Here is a 14,767-nt window from a genome sequence, read left to right on the forward strand (position 1 = left end):
GTTAACTAAGAACCTCCACTCGATGTTTGGAAGTGACTGAAGGCATCCTGAGACATGAAACACCAACCGGGGTAACACCAGCAACATTCTCCACATTGTTTATGGACAATGTGTTTCATACCTGTCCTGGTGGGCTTACAGCCATTTAATGGAGCAATTATTGAACTGAGCGATTGTTGATTCATCTGAGTAGGAAGTTCTGCCTCTGAGAGCTGTCGGCCCATCTGAGATACATAGGAACAAAACGTCAACCTAAGTCACTAGCAGTGGGCGCCATAGTCTGAGCCTCAGGTGATTCCTAATTGACTGCTTCTGATGTACCACAGGCAAAGAAGGGATACTTCTGGGACCATCTTGACCTACTAAACAGCTAATACTACAAGCAACATGAAATACTCTGGGAAGGCTGAAGATGCTCAGTATCTCATAATCCCAGCCCTCATGGAGGCAATGGCACTAAAGCTTAGAGGCCAGTATGTGGACCAAGCCGTCACTCAATCTTGTATATTATCACATGAAAGGCCCAAAGAAAACAAAGTGAGGTGGTGGATCCTATGAGATCATTTGCCTCCTCGCTGAACTTTAGTCAGGTTTGAGAAATGATCCCATGAGCGCAGAGCTCTCTGAAACCCATCCATTCTGCTTGGTCTGCCAGACTAGTTTGCTCCTGACATCCAAATGAAGAGGAGCTCACACTCTGTCAGAGCAGCCTGAAGGTGAACCTACAAAGAAGTAAAACTAAAGAGTGAGCTTCAAATCAATATAATGTGGAACTGGAAGAACACAGTGGGCTGGGCAGCATCAGAGGAACAGGAAAGTCAATGTTTTGGATTGTTTTGGCCTGAAACATTGAATTTCCTTCTCCTCTGATATTGCCTGACCAGCTGTCTTCCTTCAGCTCTACATTGTATTGACTCTGACTCTGGCAACTGCAATTTTTCCTCTGTCTAAAATAGTGAGCTGGGATTTTGCCTCTACTATAGTTTCACAAGACTGTTGTCTGCTGTTTTTCTTCTCAGTTTTTCTTACTGCTGCATCTATTCGGAAAACTGCTGACGGTTCTTAGCAGAAACATTGCTAGTGCCATGTCCCACCAGTCTCCTTAATTTATTATTCACTCGTAGGATGTAAGTATCGCTAACTGGGCCAGCATTCATCGCCCATCCCTAGTTTCCACTGAGAAGGAAGTGGCAAGATGCCATCTTGAACCACTGCAACCATTTGGCGTAAGTAGACCCATAATGTTGTTCGGGGATGTTCCATATTTAGACGCAGCAACACTAAAGGAATGATTTTTTTTTCCAATTCACAGTGAAGAATGGCTTAGAGGGTTACTTGAAGGTGCTGATATTTCCATGCATCTTGTCCTTCTCGATGGTAATGTCTATGTTTGAAAGGTTAAAAGGAGCCTTGGTGAATTTCTGCAATGCATCTTGTAGATGATACACACTGATGCTAACGGTCATCATCGGTGGAGAGAGTGGATATAGGTGTATGTGGTACCAATCAATTGACTGCTTCAACGTGGATGGTGTCAAATTTCTTGAGCGTTGTTGGAACTGCACTCGTCAAGCCACGTGGGGAATATTTCATCACATTCCTGCCTTGTGCCTTGTGGATGATGGACAAGCTTTGGGAAGTCAGGAGTTGACATCATTGCTGCAGGATTCTTAGCCTTTGATTTGCTCTTGTAGTCATTGAATTTCTATGTTTAGTCCAATTCAGTTTCTGGTCAATGTTGATAGTGATGTTTCAGTTTCATCCTCTGCATGTTGTAATTAAACATCCAGCTGCATAACTCAGATTCCCAACCTGCCTCGTCCAAACAACAGCATGTCTCATTTCCAATCCGGTAGTAAGGTGCTAAAAAAGTTAAGCTTATGACTCTGTAAGTTAGAATTGACAAAAAGATGGGGCCTCACAGGCAGTTTTATTCCTTGGCCCCCATTTTTGAGTCTCTCCTAGCACATTCAAAACCCACTGTTTGCAAACATTCCAAATCTCCATTGTTCTCTGAATGTAGTCATGAAAATTGGAAAGCAATTCTGTTATCATAGCAGTGGAATTCCGAAGTGGAACACAAACTGGATGATACTGAGCAAGTGCTGCTTGATAGCACTGACGATCAAGAGTAGATTGATGGGGCATTAATTGGCTGTGTAATCAACTGACTTTCCAGAAATAATTGCTCCATTAAGTTTCATTTGTCCCTTTATTAATACAGCAGGTTTACTCAATAATGCAGATGTCTCACAAGTAATACTAATTCCTATAAATGGTCTTTTGCAGTTATTTTAGGTGAAATTACAGCTATTTTCAATGGCTTCAGTCTGTTGTCATCATTGAAATGGAAGCAAGCAATATTCTTAGAGTCATCACAAGTTTAAGGAAGCTAACTTGGGAATCATGTTTTAATCAAATTGTTCCTACATACTGTTGAAGAGCAAGCATTGTCTGGTAACGCACTGGTAATGAGTCAGTGACTACACTGGAAATTGCTGTAAATAGGGCACCAAGGGTGTCAGGTCAGGCTAAGCAACAATCCTTAATCAAATTGAAGACATGTGAAATCAGCTATACATTCTGAGGCAAGTATTCAGTACAAAGAACAACACAGCACAGGGACAGGGACTTCAGCCCTCCAAGCCTGCCTCAAAACATTTTACCCTTCCACACTTCAGTCCTTCAGATAAGCAACAGCCTCCCAATCCCTAGTTCTGCAGGCAGCACTGCTTCACAGTTCATAGGTAATCCCCAGTCAATCAAGGCACCTGGCTGCTGTGATCTTCATGTGACAGAAGTGGCCGGCTCCCAGCTCAATCAGATTGTACCTGAAGATAGAGGTGCACCAACAGCAACAGGAGCTCCAGTTCCACGTCACTCACCAGGAGAGACCCCAAAATCTAGGCTCCAGGCAGCAGCTTTAGGCTGTAGGCCCAATCAGTAGCACCATCAACAAGTCAGCCTCCAAGTTTCAGTTCACAATTAGCAGCAACAACACAGAGTAAAGCTTGCTCTACTGTTTTAAACTGAAAGTTAAGCTCCCTGTCCTGTCCCCACAAATGCTCCCAGGGCAGGAACAGCATGGATTCAGCTAGAAACTTAAAGTAAAACTCTCTTTACACTGTCTTTAAGTACTTTCAGGATGGGTACAGCATGGGGCCTATGAATGCTCCAGTTACCATTGTCAGCTTGAGAAATTTAAACCAGATCTCACATAGTAACTAAAGGCATTTAGTTCAACGTGACCTGTTCTCAGAAGAGTTATGTTTCAGAAGACAGCAAGGATTCACCTTCTGAAAATCAGCTTCTTAGACTTAAACCAACATACTCAGAACTCACCTGCACAAATAAACAAAACATCATCCTCTGGTTGAACGTCACCACTCACACTGGAACCCACATCTCTGTTTTCCTCAGATTCCACTTGCTCACTGGAAACACAAAGAGGATATATTTAAAGACAATAAAAGAAAATTCATTGGGCACACTATACCTGCACCTGCACAGCACAGTCTCCACTTCTCCTCACACCCCCACTGCAGCACTATGCCTCCACCCCTTCATACCCACAGCACAGCATAGTTTTCCAACTTCACCTCAAAGCACAATCTCCCACACAGCAACATCATTCACAGCGCCATCTCACTCACATCATACCCTTTACAGCATCATGTTCTCCTAAGCATTAGGCCTTGAGGAAGAAATGCTAAGGTAGCCAATGACATCATATCCCATGGAAAAAAGAGAACATGGCTCACAAAAGTATCTAACAAAACTCTGCCGGGGTCTCAGGATGCAGAGAGTGTAGATATATGAACTGTTACCGAAGGTTGCAGAAATGTGCCGTCACATTGCGGTACGGTGGCTCAGCTGTTAGCACTGCTGCCTCACAGTGCCACATTCCTGGGTCTGATTCCAGCCTTGGGCAACTGTCTATGTGGAATCTGCACATTTTCCCCGTGTCAGCTTGGGGTTTCCTCCAGGTGCTCTGGTTCCCTCCCACAGTCCAAAGATGTGCAGACTAGGTAGGTTGGCCATGCTAAATTGCCCACAGAGTTCAGGGATGCATAGCTTAGGTGGGTTAAAGGGGATGTGTCTGGATGGGATTCTCCAAGGGTCGGTGTGGACTTGTTGGGGTAAAGGGCCTTTTTCCACACGATAGGGATTCTATGATTCCATGAATATAAACAGCATCATATAAATATGAGCAATTATTCATAAGGAGTAATTGATTTCCATACCTATTTGCTTCATCGTTCACCTCCAGAGATTCTTCAATAAATGAATTTGGAGACTGCAAAGAGACATGGAGCGGGGTCAGAGTGTACAAAACGGACAGCGGGGTGTGTGTGATATGGAGACTGGAGTCAGTGTGAACCACAACATTGAGGTCACAGTATGAAATACAACAGCAATGTCAGTCTGAGCAACATATAGAGCATAGTCAATGTGTGAACCACAACAGTGGGGTCAGTGTTTCAAACAGGAGAGCAGGATCAGTGTGTTTCACATGGAGAGCTGCATCAGCCTGTGAAACATGGAGACGGTGATCAGCGCAAGAAACACAGAGAGCAGGGTATACGTGTGAAACATGGAAAGAAAGATGTATGCTTAAAACAGAGGGTGGGGTCAGTGTGTGAAACACAGAGGGCATCGTCAGCGTGTGAATCACAATAGTGGGGTCAGAGAATGAAACACGTGAGCAGGGTTTGCGTGTGAACTACGACAGTGGTTGTCACTATGTGAAATATGGAGATCAAGACCAGAGTGTGAAACGTGACAGCACTGTTAGGAGATGAAACATGAGAACAGGGACATCATGTAAAACATGGTGAGCAGTTCAGTTTAAGTAACAGAGAGTGTGGTAGGGTTGTGAACCATGGCAGCAAAGTCACAGTATGAAACACAAGAGCAGGCTCAGTGTTTAAAACAGGGCAGTGGGGTCTGTAAATATGAGCGAGGTCAGTGTGAATCATAACAGCAGTGTCAATGTACAGAACACAAAAGCATGGTCTGTGTGCGATGCATGAAGAGAAATATTCAAAAAACAGTCTTCACTTACAAGATGTGTATCCCTCTATTCCCTTGCTCATCATATATTCATCCAAGTGCTTCTTGAATGCTGCTATCAATCTGCTTCTGCCACCTTCTCTGGCAACAAGTTCTAGGAGCTCACCACTGTTTGTGTGAAAAGGTGACCTCACACATCTCTTTTTAATATTCCCCTCACCAAACCTTGAACCTGTGTCCCCTAGTAAGTGACCCCTCCACCCTGGAAAAAAGCTTCATATTTTCCACACTACTCATGCAATTCACAATTTTATAAACTTCTATCAGTTCGGCCCTCAACATCCTGCATGTCAATGAAAACAAAACCAGTTTTTCTGAAGAAGGGTTCCGAACCAAAACGTCAACTTTCCTCCTTCTCTGATGCTGCCTGGCCTGTTGTGTTCCTCCAGCTCCACACTGTGTTACCTCTGACTCCAACATCGGCAGTTCTTACTATCTTTATCCTTATACTCAATGCCCTTTCCAATGAAGGCAAGCATGCCGTTGGCCTTTTTTACTAACTTGTCTACTACCTTACCTTCCTTAAGCTTAGCTTGTGCAGCCACCTTCAGTGATTTGTGGACTTGCACACCCATATCTCTCTGTATATCAATACTCCTAAGTGTTTTGCCATTCACTGTACAATTTCCACTTATACTTGACTTTCAAAAATGCATCACCTCACATTCGTCTGGGTTAAGTTCCTCCTGCCATTTCTCTACCCTCCAATGGATCTACATTCTGCTGTATTAACTGAACATAACATCAAACCGGGTATGGGAGCCAAAATAAAGAGGGGAGAAAACGTGGTCTTAGGGATAAGAAATTGATTGAAAGAGCCAGCAAAAAAGCAATTTATCTTACCTTAGAAAATCTACAAAATAATTTAAATCTGGACTAAGATAACAAAGTGTGGAGCTGGATGAACACAGCAGGCCAAGCAGCATCTCAGGAGCACAAAAGCTGACGTTTCGGGCCTAGACCCGAAACGTCAGCTTTTGTGCTCCTGAGATGCTGCTTGGCCTGCTGGGTTCATCCAGCTCCACACTTTGTTATTTTGGATTCTCCAGCATCAGCAGTTCCCATTATCACTGATTAAATCTGGACTAATGTAGCTTTATTCATGTAAATGCAAATTTTCAGTGCCAAGCAGCTTGGTTGGCACTAATCATCCCTTAGCAGAAGTTTACATCCTTCAAAAATAACCATCAATAATGAAACAGCGAGATGTCAGTTTCAAGTGCAAGTCATTGAATCCCTACAGGCCATTAGGCCCATCAAGTCCACATTGCTCCTGCGACGACCATCCCACTTAGATCCACAGCCGCTTTCCTATCCCTGTAACCCTTCACTTCCCATATAATCAACCTCACCTGCACATCCCTGTACACCATGGGCAACTTAGCTTGGCCAATCCATTTAACCAGCACATCTTTGAACTGTGAGATGAAACCACTGCACCTGGAGGAAATTCATGCAGACACAAGGAAAATGTGCAAACTCCACACAGACAGCTGCCTGAGGGTGGAATCAAACCCAGGTGCTTGGCACTGTGAGACAGCAGTGCTAACCAATGAGTCACATCCATAGATCATTACCTGGATCACTAGATTAATAGTCCAATGGATTGTCTACCTTATCTTGTTTACTACCTTACCTTCCTTAAGTTACCTCGTGCTGTCACCTTCAGTGATCTGTGGACTTGCACACCCTGATCTCTCTGCATATCAATACTCCTAAGTGTTCTGTTATTCACCATACAACTTCCACTTATACTTAAACTTCAAAAATGCATCACTTCACATTCATCTGGGTTAAGCTCCTCCTGCCATTTCTCTACCCTCTAACGGATCTACATTCTGCTGTACTAACTCAACGTAATATCAAACCAGGTATGGAAACCAAAATAAAGAGGGGAGAAAACATGGTCTTACGGATAAGAAATTGACTGAAAGATCCAGCAAAAAAGTCACTTATTTTACCTTAAAAAATCTACAAAACAATGAACATCTGGACTAATGAAGCTTTATTCATGTAAATACAAGTTTTCAGTGCCAAGCAGGTTGATTGGCAATGATCAGCCCTTAGCAGAAGTTTATATCCTTCTAAAATGACCATCAATAATGAGACAGCAATATGCCAGTTTCAAGTGCAAGTCATTGAATCCCTACAGGCCATTAGGCCCATCAACTCCACATTGTCCCTGCGAAGACCATCCCACATAGATCCACACCCTACTCTATCCTTGTAACCCTTCATTTCCCATATAATCAACCTAGCCTGCACATCCCTGTACACTATGTGCAATTTAGCTTGGCTAATCCATTTAACCAGCACATCTTCCAACTGTGAGATGAAACCACTGCACCTACAGGAAACCCATGCAGACACAAGGAAAATGTGCAAACTCCACACAGACAGCCGCCTGAGGGTGGAATTGAACTCAGGTGCCTGGCACTGTGAGACGGCAGTGCTAACCACACAGTCATGTCCATAGATCATTACCTGGATCACTGGATTAATAGTCCAATGGATTGTGGGCCTTTATTCCACAGTGGCGAAGTTATAAGCCATCACTCTTGAAAATGCATTACAGTCATCAGAAATCCATCCTGTACTTTTACTAGTTCATATGTGAACATCATGAGACAAAGTATTTGTATTCTTGAAAGGATCCATCAAGTTCCTTGTTATCCCGTGGAGAAACTGAAGCTTTACGATCAATTCCCATAACCACTTTTAGGCCGAGAATGTGGTCTGAAAATCTTTCACAAACTCATGTAACAAGAGAGCCTCCTTCTCAATTACAACATGTTGCAGTCCAAAGTATAATAATGATCTTGATGCATAAGAGATGGGTTTGCAACATTCAACATCCTCCTAAGCACTCCTCCTAAGCATATAATTGAAACAAGGCCCATTATGATGGTTGGAAAAGAGAGGTTATGGTATGTTAAGACATCCATATATGTCAACTTGTCTTTGACTTTCGGTAAAGTATTTTTTAATGTAGGTTCAAGCAATATTTCTTGCACCTCCTTGAAGAGTTGGCTCAAGGGTTCTCTAATAGTTGGCAGCAGGATTATTATCTTCAAGTATCCTTGCAGATCTTGGATTGACTAGAGTAGGAAGCACTGCAATGGCTTTGGCTTTCTGGAGATCTGCCACTATATCTTTATTGTTGATAATGTGTCCCAAAATTTGGAGAATTTATGGTTTTGATCTGTAAGAATTGAATGGATTCTGCTAATCTCTTTTAGCAAGGTTGATCTTCTTTTCTCAGGATTGATTTATGCTGCTTCCAGTCTCATTTATCATCGGAATGGCATATTCTAGGACCAACCTTCTTTGGACTGTAATAAGTCTTACAAAGACTCAGAAGCAGAATCTGTTCAATTCTTACAGGACAAAACCACAAATTCTCTGAGGAGTACATTCCACTTTGGGAACATTATCAATTGGGAAGATATAACGGCTGATCGTCAGAAATCCAAAGACATTGCAGTTTCCCACTCTGAAGTCATTTCTAAAAATGTCCATGTTACTGGTGATATCTTAATTCACATAAAGGTGGATAAAGCTCCACTACATGATCAGGTGTATCCAAGAGCTTTGTGGGAAGCTAGGGAAATGATTGCTCGGACGTTTGCTGAGATATTTGTATCAATGATAGCCACAGGTGAGGTGACAAAGAAAAGCCAGGGAACAGTAGATCAGTGAGCCTGATATCAGTAGTGGGCATGTTGTTGGAGGGAATTCTGAGAGACAGGATTTACATGTATTTGGAAAGGCAAGAACTGGTTAACAATAGTCAATGTGGCATTGTGCATAGAAAATTGTGTCTCACTAACTTAGTTGAGTTCTTTGAAGAAGTATTGAAGAGGATTGATGATAGCAGTGTGGTGGACGTGATCTACATGGACTTCAGTATTGCATTTGACGAAGTTCCCATAGTTGGCTGATTCGTAAGGTTAGATCACATGGAATATATGGAATCACTGAGCGAACTAGCCATTTGGATACAGAATAGGCTCTTAAGTAGGAGACAAAGGGCAGTGGTGGCAGTGTTGCTTTTCAAGCCGTAGGCCTGTGACCAGCATTTTGCCAGAAGGGTCGGTGCTGGATCCACTGCTTTTTGTCATACATATAAATGATCTGGATGTGAACATAGAATGTAGGGTCTGTAAATTTGCCAATGATACCAAAATTACTGGTGTAGTGGACAGCCGAGAAGATTACCTCAGAGTATAACAGGACCTTGCTGTTGGCTGAGGAGTGGCAGATGAAGTTTAAGTTAGATAAATCTGAGGTGTTGTATTTTGTAAAGGTAAATCAGGACAGGACTTTACACTTAATGGTAACAACCTGGGGAGTATTGCTGAACAAAGAGACCTTGGAGTGCAGGTTCATAGTTTCTTGAAAGCAGAGTTGCAATTAGACAGGATATTGAAGAAGCCATTTGAAATGCTTGCCTTTATTGGTTAGTGCATTGAGCATAGGAAATGGGAGGTCAACTTGCAGCTGTACAGGACATTGTTTTGGCTACTTTTGCAATACCGCATTCAATCCGATCTCCCTGATATTGGAAGGATGCCGTGAAACTTGAAAGAATTCAGAAAAGATTTACAAGGATGTTGCCAGTGTTAGAGGGTTTGAACTACACAGAGAGGCTGAACAAGCTGAGACTGTTTTCCCTACAGCATTCGAGGCTGAGGGGTGATCTTATAGAAGTTTATAAAATCATGAGGGGCATAGATAGGGCGAACAGACATGTTCTTTTCTCCAGGGTACTGGAGTCCAAAACCCGAGGGCATAAGTTAAAGATGAGAGGGGAAAGATTTAAAAGGGACCGAAGGGCAACCTTTTCAAGCAGATGGGCCGAATGGCCTTACTTCCACTCCTAGGTCTTATGGTCTAAAATGCGAGGTGATACATTTTGTAAGACCTAATTCAACAGCAAACTAGACATTAAATGGAAAAGTCCTGGGGAAAATTTATGTACAGAGAGATCTGGGTGTTCAGGTCCATTGTTCCCTGAAGGTGGCAACGCAGGTCAATAGAGTGGTCAAGAAGGCATACGGCATGCTTTCCTTCGTCGGATGGGGTATTGAGTACAAGAGTTGGCAGGTCATGTTACAGTTGTATAGGACTTTGGTTCGGCCACATTTAGAGTACTGTGTACAGTTCTGGTCGCCACATAACCAAAAGGATGTGGATGCTTTGGAGAGGGTGCAGAGGAGGTTCACCAGGTTGTTGCCTGGTATGGAGGGCATTAACTATGAAGAAATGTTGAGTAGATTAGGATTATTTTCATTAGAAAGACGGAGATTGAGAGGGGACCTGATCGAGGTCTACAAAATCATGAGGGGTATAGACAAGGTGGATAGCAAGAAGCGTTTTCCCAGAGTGGAGGACTCTATTACTAGGGGTCATGAGTTCAAAGTGAGAGGAAGAAAGTTTAAGTGTGATATGCGGGGAAAGTTCTTTACGCAGAGGGTGGTGGGTGCCTGGAACATGTTGCCAGCGGAGGTGATAGACGCTGACACGATAGTGTCTTTTAAGATGTATCTGGGCAGGTAGATGGATGGGCAGGGAGCAAAGGGATGCAGGCCCTTAGAAAATAGATGACAGGTTTAGACAGAGGATCTCGATCGGCGCCGGCTTGGAGGGTTGAAGGGCCTGTTCCTGTGCTCTAATTTTCTTTGTTCCTTGTTCTTTTCTTTGTGAATATAGAAGATACAGTTAGGAAGTCTGCAGATAACAACAAAATTGGTCATGTAGTGGACGAACAAGGTTACCTTAGAGTACAATGGGACCTTCATCAGATTAGCAAATGGGCAAACAGTGGCAGATGGAATTCAAATTAGATAAATATGAGGTGCTGTATTTTGGTAGGGCAAATCAGGGCAAGACTTATATACTTAACAGAACAAAGAACAACTCAGCACAGAAACAGGCCCTTCAGTCCTCCAAGCCTGTGCCGACACATTTTACCCTTCCATGCTAAAACTGTCTTCACTTACAGGGTGTGTATCCATCTAGTTCTTTCCTATTCATGTATTCATCCAGGTGATTCTTGTATGCAGCTAACATGTCTGCTTCTACCACCTCATCTGGCAATGCGTTCCAGGCACTCACCACTCTTTGTGTGAAAGACTTGCTCGCACATCTCTTTTAAACATCTCCCCTCATATCTTGAACCTGTGTCCCCCAGTAATTGATGTCTCCACCCCGGGAAAAAGCCTCGTACTTTCCATTCTATTCATGCCATTCTCAACCTTATAAACTTTTATCAGGTCGCCCCTCAACCTCCTGTGTTCCAGTGAAAACAAACCCAGTCTATACAAACTTTCACCATCATTAAAATACCCCATACCAGGCAACATCCTGGCAAACTTTTCTGTACCCTCTTCAAAGCATCCACATTCTGGTTGTGTGGTAACCAGAACATTATGCACAGGGGCCAAGGTGTGGCAGATGGATTTTAATTTAGTTTAATGTTAAGGTTCTGTGGAGTGCTGCAAATCAAAGAGGCCTTGGGGTGCAGATTCATCGTAGCTTGATGGTAGAGTCACAGGTGGACACAATAATGAAGAAGGCGTTTCGTATAATTGCCATTATTAGTCAGCGTATTGAGTCATGTCAAAGCGGGGGTACAGGACGGTGGTTAGGCCACTTTTGGAATACTGTGATTAATTCTGGTCTGCCTGCTACAGGAAAAATGTGCTATGCAGAAAAGATTTACAAAGATGTTGCTAGGGTTGGAGGGTTTAAGCTAAAGGGAGAGGCTGAATGGGCTAGGACTATTTTCCCTGGAGCATTTGAGGTTGCGAGTTAGCCTTATAGTAATTTATAAAATCATGAGGGACTTGGATATGGTGAACAGCCAAGATCTTTTCTCCGGGGTAGGAGAGTCCAAAACCAGACGGCATAGGCTTAAGATAGAGGGGAATGATTTAAAAGGGACTTAAGGGGCAACATTTTCACACAGAGTGTGATGCGTTGTATGGAATGAGCTGCCAGAAGATATGTTGGAGGCTGGTACATTTAAAAGGCACCTGGGTAGGTGCATGAATTGGAAGGTTTTAAAGGCATATAGGTCAAATACAGGCAAATGGGGTTACGTTAATTTAGGATAACTGGTTGGTAGTGACAAGTTGAAGCAAAGGTTCTGTTTCCGTGAATATCGTCAAAGACCCATTGTACCCTGGTAATGACCTCCTATAACCTCTTCTAACAGGCAGAATATACAGAAGCCTGAACACACGCACAAGCCGATTCAGGAACAGCTTCCTTGCAGTCATTATCAAACTGTTTAAGTTATTTTGATCTGTACATCCTTTGCTCCCTGTGATCTGCCTATACCGCTCATAAACAAGCCTTTTCACTGTATTTTAGTACATGTGACAATTAAAAAAACAATCAAAGTTGCATTTGGCTAATTATGGTATTCCCTAATCTAGCAAACTGAAGTCAGTGGGAATAACAGAGAAAAAAATGAGACAGTTTGGAGTCATACCTGGCACAAAAGCTGTGGTTATTTGAGATCAATCGCTCCAGGACATCTCTACAGAAATTCATGTGTAATGTTCTAAGCCCAAACATCATTAGCTGTTTCATCAATAATCTTTCCTCCATCATAAGGTCAGAAGTAGGGATGTTTGCCAATGAGTGCTCAATTTTCAGCACCATTCACGACTTCTTGGAAACCAACGCAGTGCATATTTCAAATGCAGCAAGGTATGGACAATATTCAGGCTGAGAAGTGGCAAATAATATCTGTTTCACAGAAGTGCCAAGCAATGTCCACTTCCAACTGGAGAAAATCTAACCATTGCCATTAACATCGAGGGTGACCACTGACCAAAAACTGAATTGGACTAGCAAAATATTTACGCTGGCTACAAGATCAGAGTTAGAAGTCCTGCAGTGAAAAACTTACCAGCTGACGAAGTCAGAAGTGTGATAAAGTAATTTGCACTCACCTGGATGAGTACAGTTCTAACATCATTGAAGAAGCTTAGACACTATCCAAGACAAAGCCCTCTTATTGACATCAAATCCACAAGCATTCACTCCTCCACCAAAGAAACTTTCCAAACTCATGACCACTACCACCTAGAAGGACAAGGGCTGTGGAGATATGGGAGTAACACTACCTTCATGTTCCCATCACAGCCAGTTGTCATCTTGACTTGAAAATATATTGCTGTTCCTCACTGTCGAAGGGTCAAAATCCTGGAATTCCATCCATAGTGGCATTGTTTGACAACCCACAGTGAGTGGACTGCAGCAGATCAAGGAGGCAGCTCACCACCATCTTTTCAAGAGCAGGTAGGGACAGGCAATAAATGCTAGCCAGGCAGCCAAGCTATCATCCCACAAATCTATAAATAAATAAATATTGCATCATCTTTAATTGTAGCAAAAGACAGGACCCACTTGGTTTAGCATGGCAAGAGGAAACTCACTTCTGGTTTACTCAGAAGAATCTCTTGTTGTTAACAATGTATATTTTGTTACACAATAACAACGCATTGCAAGCTACATTGATATGATAGTTATAGCGATTTTGAGGAGAATCAGTTGTTAGGTTTCCTTCAAGATCATGAACTAGAAAATTTTAACACAGTCAGCAGCTTCTGGCACTTCTCAGTATTAACACTATTTAATCAGTTCAGACCCATTTACAAAAGATGCTGTCAATTGAAAATTGAACACATTAAATCAATGTGAACACAGTTCATATTGACATAGTGATCAATACAGACCCTTTAAGAGCTATTATGATCTGCTTCTGTGCTGACTTATGTTCAGATTAGATTGATTGTGTAACTTTTTTCCAGCCTAGTACATGCTTACCTTTAGAAATTACACTATTAGTAAATTGATGAAGATTTAACTAATGGGGAAATCCTATCCTCTAATAACCAAATTTCACAGAATATGCACATATTGCTGTTCAAGTTTAGTCTTTAGGAGTCTTTCAATTGGCACAAATTTAGCCTAGTAGTCTTATTCCATCTAGAATAATGTAGCTGTGTTGAATATGGCTGATTTCTTTCAGAACACTGAACTGTTCATCAAGCATTCCAGGAAACATATTGCTGTGGCAAAAAAAAATACAGGTCATTAGATTTGAACCAAAAACAACTACACAATGTAAATGGTTGACATCTGTTACCACCATGGCTCCTTATATTAAATGTCAGCTCAGCCCAGAAAGGAAGCAGAATTACCAATATGCGTAAGTGAGTTAGTGCTATTTGTTACAATAATGCAGAAACATTACAAGGGTTTGTATGTTCAACTCTGTGGGACATTTTCTCCTCCACATTCTATACATGTTAAATGAGCCCAATACTTTCATTGTGCTGTTAAAACTATGGAAACTTGTTTTGTTCCATTGCTGTCAGTCTAACTTTCTGATTCAGAGGGCTGCAGATTTAAAATCTGCTTCACAATTTAAGTATTTTGATTTTGAGATAACTTGTGATGGCTCCTATATTTTGTTTTATCATGTGTGTGATCACTCAATGAGCTTGGTCACGAAGAAGGAAAAGTTAGGAATTACCTCCAGGCTCAGACATCTAATAAGCGAATGGGAAAGAGGAATAGGAAGATATATTTAGTAGGCAGGAAATGGTATTAGGGAGACTAACAGAATTAAAAGTATATAAATCCCCAGGGCCTAATAAGCTTCCTCCCAGACTAC

General features: G+C 42.2%; 1 long non-coding RNA gene across 2 annotated transcripts; it reads right to left on the minus strand.

Annotated features, from left to right (window-relative positions):
• Positions 1 to 2,695: 2,695 nt before the first annotated feature.
• Positions 2,696 to 13,322, minus strand: LOC125458558 (uncharacterized). 2 transcript variants are annotated; one of them, XR_009446593.1, is made up of 4 exons: positions 5,066 to 5,418; positions 4,245 to 4,297; positions 3,343 to 3,434; positions 2,696 to 2,928 (listed from the first exon to the last, which is right to left on the minus strand). It is a non-coding gene; the product is annotated as an uncharacterized LOC125458558 (long non-coding RNA). The 2 variants fall into 2 exon arrangements; XR_007248849.2 differs by lacking the exons at positions 4,245 to 4,297; positions 5,066 to 5,418 and adding an exon at positions 13,212 to 13,322.
• Positions 13,323 to 14,767: the final 1,445 nt, after the last annotated feature.

Source organism: Stegostoma tigrinum, chromosome 13, assembly GCF_030684315.1.
Source record: "Stegostoma tigrinum isolate sSteTig4 chromosome 13, sSteTig4.hap1, whole genome shotgun sequence".
Lineage (NCBI taxonomy): Eukaryota > Metazoa > Chordata > Chondrichthyes > Orectolobiformes > Stegostomatidae > Stegostoma > Stegostoma tigrinum.